This window comes from Panthera onca, chromosome F2 (genome assembly GCF_046562875.1).
Source record: "Panthera onca isolate mPanOnc1 chromosome F2, mPanOnc1 haplotype 2, whole genome shotgun sequence".
Lineage (NCBI taxonomy): Eukaryota > Metazoa > Chordata > Mammalia > Carnivora > Felidae > Panthera > Panthera onca.
In genome coordinates, this window is record NC_138356.1 from 33736536 (window position 1) to 33748440 (window position 11905).

An 11905-nucleotide genomic window follows, 5' to 3' on the forward strand; every position below is an offset into this window, starting at 1 on the left:
CCCACGAACTGTGAGATCATGACTTGAGCCAAAGTTGGATGCTTAACCGACTGAGCCACTCAAGTGCCCCTATGTCCTTATTTTTTTTAATGGACACTGGGATGACACTAATCTAATGCTACAAAAGTCCATACATTGAGATCTTCAAAGCATTTAATATATTTAGGCATAAAGTCTAGTCTTGCAGTTAGTGGCTTTGATGTATCTTTCATCACATCACTGGCTAATATGTTGACTTACATTAGAAAATTATAGCAATAATTTAATAACCGTAAGGAATGAAAATAGTATTGGATCAGGAGAGTCCTGTTATGTTGGAAGTCAAAGTCCCAGGAGACTAAAGTTATTTAATAGATTACCACTTGGGTGAAGCAAAACCAGGTTGGTCAGTGCAAACTGGATGTGTTAATTAAATCCCTTGAAATTAGGAGGTGTGGAGTTTTTATCAATTAGTGGTAATATGCAAGCTGATTCTCTCAGGATACTTAGTAATGTTTAAAGCACTGTAAAAATGTACCCAGAATACACTCTATGTAGGGGAGGAATATATAACTTCATACCAGCTACAGGGGTCCTTATTCAAGAACACAGGCTAAATAAGGCTGGAACTGTTCTAAGGGAAATTGTCCAATCAAGAGAGGCTATCTCCCTAGATGGTGAGTTCCATGGGGGTGCAGATGTGAGTCTTACAAACTGATGTCCCCCTTATTGCCTGGCAGTGTGCCTGGCACTTCACAAGCATTCAATAAATATTTGGTGAATAAATGATGTCATGAACCTCGATGACCCCAGGACAAACACTCATCTTCTTGAACAACCCATTACTGTACATGATTAAGACTAATGCAGGCTTTTGCTCATCTTTGTTGAGAGCTCCTTGGAAAATGATCTCTTTAGCTTCAGGTGACAACTTCCCAGTTGGAACATATTCCGCTCCCCTGTCCCCAATCTGAGTCGTTGCCAATGCTCACAATTATCATCCAACTTAAAACTTCAGCTTTCTCTCTGCACTCAAAATGCTAAGTTATTATACATGTTCATTAGAATATTGAAACCACACTTACGTCCTTATACAGCGTATGGATCATTTTCATGGTCACGCATAGGCTTCCAAACAATTGCATTTTAGGCACACACAACCTACAGAGGGGATGTGGTAGGAGCTGTGGTGAATATATTTCAGCATCTGCCAACTTTTATTCTTCAGTGTGTAATCGTAGATATTTTTAAACTTCAACAGAAACTAATTTGAATTAAGTGTGTCATAATATTCAGATAGCTATATCCTTAGAAGTCTGTGAATGGTGCATAATCAACAAGAAGTTAGTAAGTATAGGGACTGTTGAGAGTGAAAATATATTATATAATATATAATATAACATATATTATATAAATTATAATCCTACCCCTTTAATTGGGAGACAATATACTTATGAAGAGGTAAATAACTACTTATGACCATTGATCCAAATGGTCATAGAACATGTAAAACTTCAGGTTTCAGTGTCTAACTATCCTCGTTTATGCAATTAAATAAATATGAGTGAAATTGATCAACTATAAACCGACTTGGTCACATGTGAAAAATTAGTGCCATTCATAAGAATTGGCATAAATAAAATTATTCCTTTAATGTTTACTTATTTATTTTTGAGAGAGAGAAGAGAGGAGACGGTAGAAAGAGAGAGAATACCAACGAGGCACCACACTGTCAGCGCAGAGCCCCATATGGGGCTCAAACCCAGGAACCATGAGATTGTGACCTGAGCTGAAATCAAGAGTCAGACGTTTAACCAACTGAGCTACCCAGGAAGCCCACAAATAAAATTATTCTAGAAGAATACATATAGTCCCAAATCAAATCATAGACAGCACATAAACAAAATTAGATTTTAGTTTCTCTTCTCACTTCCTCTTATTTGATATTAAAGAGGAACCCTGGACATGAGCCAAAATATTATTTCAGTAGAGGAAGAAGAAGTGAGAAGAGGTAAGGAAGAAAATGAAAACTGTAATATTTTTGCCATTTAATATATAATAATTTAATGATTTTTATTTTTTTTTAAGTTTATTTTTGAGAGAGAGAGAGAGAGAGAAGGTGCTGACAGAGAGGGGGAGAGAATCCAAAGCAGGAGGCTTGGTGATGTCAGGGCAGAGATGAACGCGGGGTTCGATTTCACAAACTGTGAGATCATGACCTGAGCCAAAATCAAGAGTCGGAGGCTTAACCAACTGAGCCACCCAGGCGTCCTTGAAAATTTAATGATTTTTAAAAAAACTACCCCTAAGGTAGCACTTACAGATTTAAAATGCAAATGAGAAGGCAAAATCATGTTTGTATTTAATTCTCATTTGGGTCACTAGATGGCAGCAAAACAATGAACAAACACGACTATGAAATGAGAACCCTTGCTGTTGGTTGCCGAGCAATGAGGGGTTTTGTTTGTTTGCTTGTTTTTGCTTTGTTTTGTTTTGTTTTAAATCCTGAACACTCCTTTTCCTTTTCTCAAATGTTTAATATGAACCATTCGTATCTATCTACAAAAGATGGTGAGGGATTCTTATTTTTGAGAATTTTAATAGTCACAAGTGAGGCCTAAGAGATTAAAGGCTGTAGTTGTTGAATCAAAACTTAAACACAAACATTTTACAGCCCTGTTCAGTGTTCTGGAGGCCTCGGTGCATGTCATATAACACTTGCTGGATATGTGTTCTCAGGCAAGTTCATTTCTCTGGCCTCAGTCTCCTCATCTGTGAGTAGGAATGATAATGGTACTTATTCAGAGAGTTTTTTTAAGGAATTAAGTGAGTTAGTAACCTATAACTTGTTAGAATAATAATTGTAGCATGTAATAAAACCCTCAGTAGGGGCTAATTATTCTCTTCTATAAATTAATTTTGCTTCAACCAGGAAAAAGAAATATGGCTTATTCAATACCTAAAATAATGTTTTTCTTTATGTATCTATTAATAACATCATGAATCCACATCTTAATTCAGATAATGCTAAAGGAGTTATTATAAAGGGATCCCCTAATGGATTCCCCTCTGTGCTTGGCATTGACAATGATAATGACTCTTGCACGATACCAAGTAGCAGAAGAACAAGATGTGGCCACGTTAAAAACCAGTACGATGCTATAAGGGGTGATTTGGAGGAGGACCGGAGAATTTTCCCTGAGGAAGGTTCTGTTCCAGAAACTCTGTATCTTACCTGAGGAAGGGTATGATTGGCAAGACATCAGGAAAATAAGCCAAAGAGGAGAGGTGGGAAAACTATAGCATTTGTTTTGTTTTACTGACTTTCAAAAGGATAGAGTCCCTTGGAGTGCTGCATGAAGTGGAAAATCTATCCTAATTACAAATACAGAAAGTCTCCTGCCATGAAATTAATTTGGGTCTTGTTGGGGCATGTCATAAACTCAAAGTCCTGAACAAGATGCATTAAGTCAACCTGGGAGAAGAGTTTATCCATTTGGGGGTGACTCAACTCCAATTACACAAAAGGAAATACAACCGCGTAGGCATAAAATCTAAGATCAAGAGAATGAATGACTAGAGAGCTAATGAACTACTTTAGATTTGAAGGTGTTTAATAGCAGCCACCTGATAACTTGACCAGGTAGATAATATCACAGGTAATCCGCAGGAGTAAGCGCGAGTCTAACTGTACAGTCACAGGGGACCAACTGCACTGCAGAGGCGTAAAACCCAGTGATTTAAAAGCTAATTTTAGCCAGGTGAGAATCAACTCTGTGCAGTAAACAGAAAATCAAATTCTCCCTTGTATTTAAATCTTTTCCAGGTAGAGAAGCCTGGAAACTCAGGGAAAACATTTTGGCCATTAAATGCACATATTCTTTGTTTCAACATGTCCATACATTTCTATCATACTCATTCAACTCATTTGGAATTTGAATGGTTCCAACTACATTTGTTCAAGGCAAGTCATCCCCCAAGGGCACTTGACTCCCATGAAAGTATATTACAAATGGAAGTATTTGAAAATACTATGCAACTTTGGCTTTTAGAATTCACACTTTTGCTCCTGTGTATGATTGGTTTAATGGAGGACCTAAGGCAGTCACTGGAGACCCCAGAGAGGGCCTGGCAAGGGTAGGAAGATTATACAAGCCAAGCAGAGCAGGCGCAAGGCAGGGTACAGTCTTGGGAGGAATTGAGAACTAAGTGGGAAAAGGGGCAGGCAGAAAGTTAGCAATAAGGAAGCTGCTACTCAGTGATGATTTAGGGGTCAGGTTCTTACATCAGGAACCAATCGTAGGAATAACAAGAATACTTTTATATTCTGTTTGTAATGTATGTTGATGTATAGCATCACATGTGCATGTGGGGGATAGGGAGAGATAGAGAGAAAGTAAGAGAGAGAGAGAGAGAGAGATGAACAGAGATAAGCAATTGGGGTAGGGAGATTTTAAGAGGATAAGGACTTTATCTGTCTTGTTATACTACTAAAGCCACAGTATTAACATTGTACCTGGAACCCAGTCAGTACTCAAAAAGTATTTGTGGACGAAGGGAGAAACAGATGGATGGAAAGAAGGATGGAAGGATGGATGGATGGGACAATAAGAATCTTAAAATACTGAATGTCAGTTTAAGACCTTGAGTTGATGGGACCTACATTCTCATCCTGGGAATGTCAGAGACTGGTATCTTAAAGAGTTCTTGGGGGAATGCAGGAGTTTCTTTAGTGTAACCCAGACTTCTCGATAAAGAGAATATTCATGGGAAAGGAGAAGCAGTTGCATATCACATATATTCAAAACTTACCATTTGAAAATTTAAATTTTAAAAATGAGCTTAACTTCTTGTAGAAGAGATGTGTTTTAAGAGATATAAAAGGAGAACCTCCACCCGGATATTTATCTTGTTTAGCACTCGTGCTTCTAATGTGCAAATTGAAGAGTTGAAGGTTGGCAATGAGCCTGTGGCATTGGTCTCTGGTGATACTGATTGGCATGATTCACACTTTTATGAGTTCATGCTTGAACTTTTATGCGTTTGCCTTAATTTTCTCATCAGTGACTTTAGCCTTCCATTTCATTCAGCTTTGTGTGAAGATGCTCATAGTAATGGTACATACATAAAGATAACTCTTCCTAACTCAAATCCTTGTGGCATGGCCAGAGATAAGCAACGTGTGATACTTTTGAAAATTCAATAAACATTTTTAATCAACACATTCTGCCCCACCCCAACCAATAATAGATGGTCAATGCAAGTAAATTTCCTGCCCTATTCAAACAACACAGACATCCACACCACATACGTACTCATGTACTTGTAATTACTTCCTAGAACTTACGTTATAACATAGATGAGAGTTCTTTGAGGAAATCTTTTATGCAGATGGCGAATTTACCAGAAATCAGACTCAGGGTCTATTTTGTTTGTTGTTGGTGGTTGGGGGGGACGGGGAGGGGTACTTTGTGGCTCAATTCATAACTTGATATGTAAATCCCTGAGACTGCCTATTATAATTTTTTTTTATTTAAAGGATTTTTAAAATAATATTTCACCAGAGAAGGTCTCATTTCTTCCTTTTAATTTGGTTTTTCTTCAAAAGGGCCCGTTGTCAAGATTGTGAGGTGTACTAAGCCTCTTGTTCTTAGCAGCTTCATTGGTATGAAAGATTGATTAGGCCCTCAGAGGAGCAGGGAATTTCAGAGGAATTATGAAATTACCACAAGGAGTGAAGAACAAAGTCTGCAACTTGTTAAGAGGATGGTGCTTTTAGCTGGCCAAAAACACTCAGTATCTGATATATAATTTTAAAAGTATATACAAGTGTCTAAAGAAACCCTCCTTTTGAAAGGATTTCATGCTTTTCAAAGTGTGTCCAGTAAGGAAGAAAGAAAAGTAAGTCAAAGAACTACCTAGAAGCATCAAGGAGAAGAAAAAAAATAGAATAGAAAAGGGCAATGTCTAGGAGTGCCTGGGTGGCTCAGTCAGTTAAGCACCAGACTTTAGCTCAGTCACGATCTCACAGTTCATAAGTTCGAGCCCCGCGTCAGGCTCTGTGCTGACAGCTCAGAGCCTGGAGCCTGCTTCAGATTCTGCGACCCTCTCTCTCTGACCCTCCCCAACTCTCTCTCTCTCTCTCTCTCAAAAAAAAAATAAATAAAATAAAATAAAATAAAATAAAATAAAAAAAAACATTAAAAAATTTAAAAAAAAAAGAAAAAAGGCAATGTCTAAACATTATTGAAAATAAATTGTACTAAACACGGCTGTGACCACGGAAGGGAAGGGCTTATCAGGCATGACCACGGTACCCAGTACCCTGGGCACGAAATACATGTTCAATAATGATATCCGTGCCATTCGAAAGAAGGAACAGATAACAGAGCCAAGAGCACAGTCCACCCACAAAACAAGGCTATGGGTCACCTGTGCCTTTAGGCCAACAATGGACTTCACACTCCTTTTGAGTGATTCAGGTCACTAGGGTACACTTTTAGAGCATGAACCACCAACATAGGATTTTTTAAAGTGAATTATATACACATATTGTGCTATTATACATATTACAAAATATAACAAAGTAGACATTTTTAGAAGGTGAAAAAATAACTACAGATATTAGTGCCCACATTGTCTTCCTGCCATGGAGTAGCCTATCATGTGCACCCCAGGGTGTATGCATTGCACTATATAGATAGCTGGTTTGAAACCTTCTGCTAACAAGATCGGGCTATACTGTCTCTGCATAGCTGGTCAACTTTGTTCTGTTCTATGGTTCCACACTGACCTGGGTCCGTGTTTCATCCACTGTTTCACCAAGTGGGGATTAGCTGAGGGTGGAGGTAGGATAATTTGGGGAGGGGAAGTATGCTTTGCCTTCAATTATGACACTGGGGAATCCTGACTCTTGCCCTTGATCAGGAGGAAAAACTTGCTTGTGATGCCTACAATTCCCCTTGCATGGAAAATGTTCAGTTGTTCTTGTTTCTAAAAGGAAGTAAAAATTTCCCCATACAAGATGGTGATTTATAAGCAAAAGAGAAGTTCAACCATGTGACAAAGCTACTATGAACAAAATCAAGCTATCATGATTTTGGTAGGAAAGCCATCATTGGAAATATGCTGAAGCTAAGAGAATAAACAATACCCTTAAGGTGCAATTGTCTAATCAACACAGAATCAGTGAGGGCACATTATGGGCAAAGCACTGCTAGGGCTCACGTGTTGCTAAACACACGTATAACCCTTTTTGAGACCTTCCACAAAAGCATAACCTTATAGATACTCTTAAGGCAGAGTTTCATGATCTTGGTACTATTAACATTTTACATTGAATAATTCTTTGTTATAAGGGGCTGTATTGTGCACTGTGAGATGTTTAGCAGGATTCCTGGATGTCAGGAGCACATACCCCCTTGTTATGACAATCAAATGTTTCCAGACATTGTCCGTATCCTCTGTGGGGCAAAATTGCCCTCAGCTGAGAACTAATGCTTTGCGATGAGATAGACTTTTATTCTTATTAAATTGAATATTTCTTGGTGCTGCATGTGGTAGTGATCACAGAACATAAAATATTTAAAATGTTTAATTTGTGTTTTTTAGTGTAATTGTCCCACTTAATATTTCCCTTCTATTTCTGGTTGAAATGGAAGCTTGGTAGCAATGTTTGAAATCCCCAACTACTCTTAAAAATTTTAATTACTTAGAGAAAAGTTCAAAGGCTACTATTTATCAAAGACACATTAAGGAGCTAACGTTTTAAATCTGAGAAGCAATTTACTTAGGGAAGTGAACGTATCTGTTTATTAGATGTAGAGTTAGTGCCATTTCCTGTGACTTTATTGGTGAGAGGGGGTTTGGTAGAAAACCCTAGAAATGACCAGTATGTTGATGTAACTTTGCTTTACAGAGTAGTATTGCAGACATTATCTTAATGCGTTTTTACTACAACACCTCGAGGAAGGAGCCTTTTATACACTCGGAAAAGGAGCTTAGCAGGTCCTCAGTGAGGCCTCGTAGCAGATGGCTAAGAGCTCAGACTCTACAGTAAGCCTTCTTGGTTTCACACCTGGATCCATCACTTCCTGGTGGATACCTGGGGCAAAATGACTTACATCTATGCCTCAGTGTCCCTTGCTGTAAAGTAGGACTATGTGAGACATTTAGAACCATGCTTGAAGTGTGATCAGTTTTCGGTGTTATTTTTATGAGTAGGGACTCCAAAAATGTTCACTAAATGAATGTGATTTTTTTCTTCATGTAAGCTAGAGAAACAGAAAAGCCAATCTATTACTTTACAAAGGCAAGTACTATCATGATAATTATATTACTTATTCAATTTTTTAAAAGTGCCAGAGCCATAAGTGGTACCTTCCAGACATCAGTTCTCGTCATAAAGCTCCAGAGCTAGGATTCCCCCACAAATTTACAAAAAAGTAAGTGAAACTCAGAGGAATTACTTAGCTTGCTAACAGTGATATAAGAAGTGAGTGTTGCAGCCCGAATCTGAACTCAGGTCTGTCTACTTACAAAGCCGATTCCCATAGCACAATTCTGTCTCTGCTGCAAGAACAAGAATCCTAATGCAGCAGCTAATCGCTAACCAGGCATCATGCTAATTTGCATGACTAATTTGCATGCTAATTTGCATGACTAAATCGCAATGGAGTTAGTCCATTTACCATTTCAACAGCCCAGGGTACTCTTTTTACATTTCAGATGTGGAAACTGAGGCTTGGGGAGGTGACATAAATCATCCAAGATTACGAAGAGGGTAAGTCCTGGAAGCCAAATCCCAACTCACAAAACTGGGCCCCGGGCTACTGTGTGACACTTCCTCCCATCCCACCGCAGAAGAATGTCAAGAAACTCAGAGGCCAAGAGGAAAGCCAGAGCCTGGATTAAAGTGAAGTGGCTTACTTTAGTAAGTGTGGATCTTTTTGTGAAAGGTCATTGTCAGAGGGTCGAAGGCAAGGAAGGTGGGGGGACAGCAAGCAGCATTCTGGGAACTAATGCCGATTTCCTCATCTATAAAGAATTGGACCACATAAGCTCTGAACTCCTTTTCCTTCTGAAATATGATATTGCTGCAGTTTTTTTTTTTTTTTTTTAATTTTTTTAACGTTTATTTATTTTTGAGACAGAGAGAGACAGAGCATGAACAGGGGAGGGACAGAGAGAGAGGGAGACACAGAATCCGAAACAGGCTCCAGGCTCTGAGCTGTCAGCACAGAGCCCGACGCGGGGCCCGAACCCACGCACCGTGAGATCATGACCTGAGCCGAAGTCAGACGCCCAACCGACCGAGCCACCCAGGCGCCCCTATTGCTGCAGTTTTTATCATTCCCTTTCTTACAACTTCCTAGTGACTTCCCCATGCAATGAGTATAAAGTCCTTCCCTGGAACATGGTCTGCAAGGTTTTGCAGGCTGCAGCCCCTGCGAGCCTCTAACTTCACCTACTTGTCTGTTCCTCATTCACAGTGCTCTAAGCACAAGTTTTCTGTTCTAGAAATGTCCTCAGCAGGGTCTTTACACTTACTGTTGGCTCTTCCTGAAATACATTTCCCTAGGTCTTTCCTTAATGGTTCCTGAAATGGCACTTCCTTCAACAGGTTTTCCATGAGCACTGACTGCATCTACAGTAACAACCCTTCCCTTATAATTTTCTACCTCATTCCTGTTTTATTTTCCTCATAGTCATTACCACTGTTGGAAATTCACTTTTTTTAAAATTTGTTTATTGTATACTATCCCTATCCATCCCCATGTAAGCTCCAGGGGGTCAGGGATCCTGTTGATCTGGGGCTGTACCCCTCTACTGATTCTTGGCACATAATAGTACTGGATAGATTTGATGAATGGATGAATGGATAGATGACCAAAGCTTTTACAGCCTAAATAGTACCTAAAAACATTAAGCATGTAATAGGAGCTCAAAAACATGTGATAGTAATAATGATAACTAACATTTATTAAGCTCTAATTTTTGGCGCTATGCTAAATCCTTTATATGAATGATCTCCCCACAACTCTGTGAGGTAGGCATTATTAATATCCTAGCTTTACAGATGAAAAAATGGAACTTTTGCAAGAGGACGCAATTTGTCCAAGGGCAGAGGGCTGGTGAACTAGCCCACACTCAAAAGCAAGTCTAACTTCAGCACAACGTTATGTGTTAGGTGATTGATTTCTGTAAAGAGAAACTGAGGTTACCTCCATTTGAATTAGTGACCACATAATTTCAAAGAGAATTCTTGGGTAGTTGGTAGTGTCCTAGGGCTCAGGTTACAAAAACGTGGTAGCTACGTAGGATACAGAGGTGAATAATGTGATATAGTTCTCAACCTCAGGGGACTCATTCTCTTTTGCCCAAGAATTCTCCGTGACAGCAACCAAAAGACCCCTCCCTCCCCAAAACCAGAGGTACACACTTTTCTAGATTCTTAGGACAAGAACAAATAAACATAAACATGAATCATATTGGTTTGTGTGGAATTAACTGAAATATATAGTAAATAAGACTTTTTAAAAGTTCATTTATTTATCTTGAGAGAAAGAGACTCAGAGAGAGAGGGAGACGGAGAATCCCAAGCAGGCTCCTTGCTATCAGTGCACAGCCCAAGGCAGGGCTCAATCTTAGCAACTGTGAGATCATGACATGAGCTGAAATCAAGATTCTGATGCTTAACGGACTGAGCCACCCAGGCACCCCTATAGTAAACAAAGATTTTGAGATCAACACTACAAAAATTTATACCTATGTTATAATTTATTCCTTTATCTGTAAAAGTAATATGATGCCAGGGCTGATAAAATTGTGTAAAACTCTTCCTGCTTCTTCAGTTTTTAACATTTATTTATTTTTGAGAGACAGAGAGAGACAGAGTATGAGCAGGGTAGGGGCAGAGAGACAGAGGGAGACACAGAATTCGAAGCAGGCTCGGGGCTCCGAGCTGTCAGCACAGAGCCGGACGCGGGGCCCGAACCCACACACTGTGAGATCATGACCTGAGCCGAAGTCGGACACTTAACCGACTGAGCCACCCAGGCGCCCCATCTTCAGTTTTAACTTTAATATGATCTCTCAAAGATCACAGAGACCCACAAGACAGAAAATCCTCCTCCCATCTCTGTGGCCAAGTCTCCTGAAGGAAATTAATTTTGTCCCCGCCTAAAAACAGTTCCTTATCTTTAAGTACAGTAAGGACAAGTGCTTCAAGCGCACAACACTTTTAGATGTCCACAAAAATGTTTTCTTTTCAAGTAGAAGAAATAAAAAGGAACACTTAGGTGGAAGAAAATGTTGAAATACATAATGTTAAGATATTACTCTTCATATCAATACAGCCATAACTATGTATGTGTGTATGTATGTTTATAAAGAAGGGGGCCCACCAAGTCATAATGCTGCCTTGCCTCAAAAAGTCCTCTCAGTTTTTTTTTTTTTTAATTATTTCTTAGGTATCCCAGATGCCAAGTTTCCTTTTTCAACCAAGGAAATTGCCTCTTTGCAAGGAATACTTTGTTTTACCTAATTTCTCTTAGAAAAGTGATTTGTTTTAGAAGTTTTTGGGGAAAATGTTTTAAACTAATGTGTACTCAGCTAGGAAGTCTCTCCTCCAAAGTTAATTTTTTAAAGAGGAGGAGGAAGGTAGGAGATGAGCACTTCATATGATACCCTGACCGGTTGCAAGGAAATGCAATCTCCTGGGCTCTCCTCAGTGTGGACTAAGGGCACAAGAGACTCTCGCTCATCTTTCTTACTTTATTCCACGGTCGTCCAGTAGGGGGCGCGTGGCTCTCAGCACCCGAAGCTGCTGGCTCCCAGCGCCTCAAGGATCGTATCCCTATTTGCCCCAAGGTCATAGCTCCTAACCTGGCCTGCTAGTCTAGAGCCGGGAACACCGGGGAGTAAG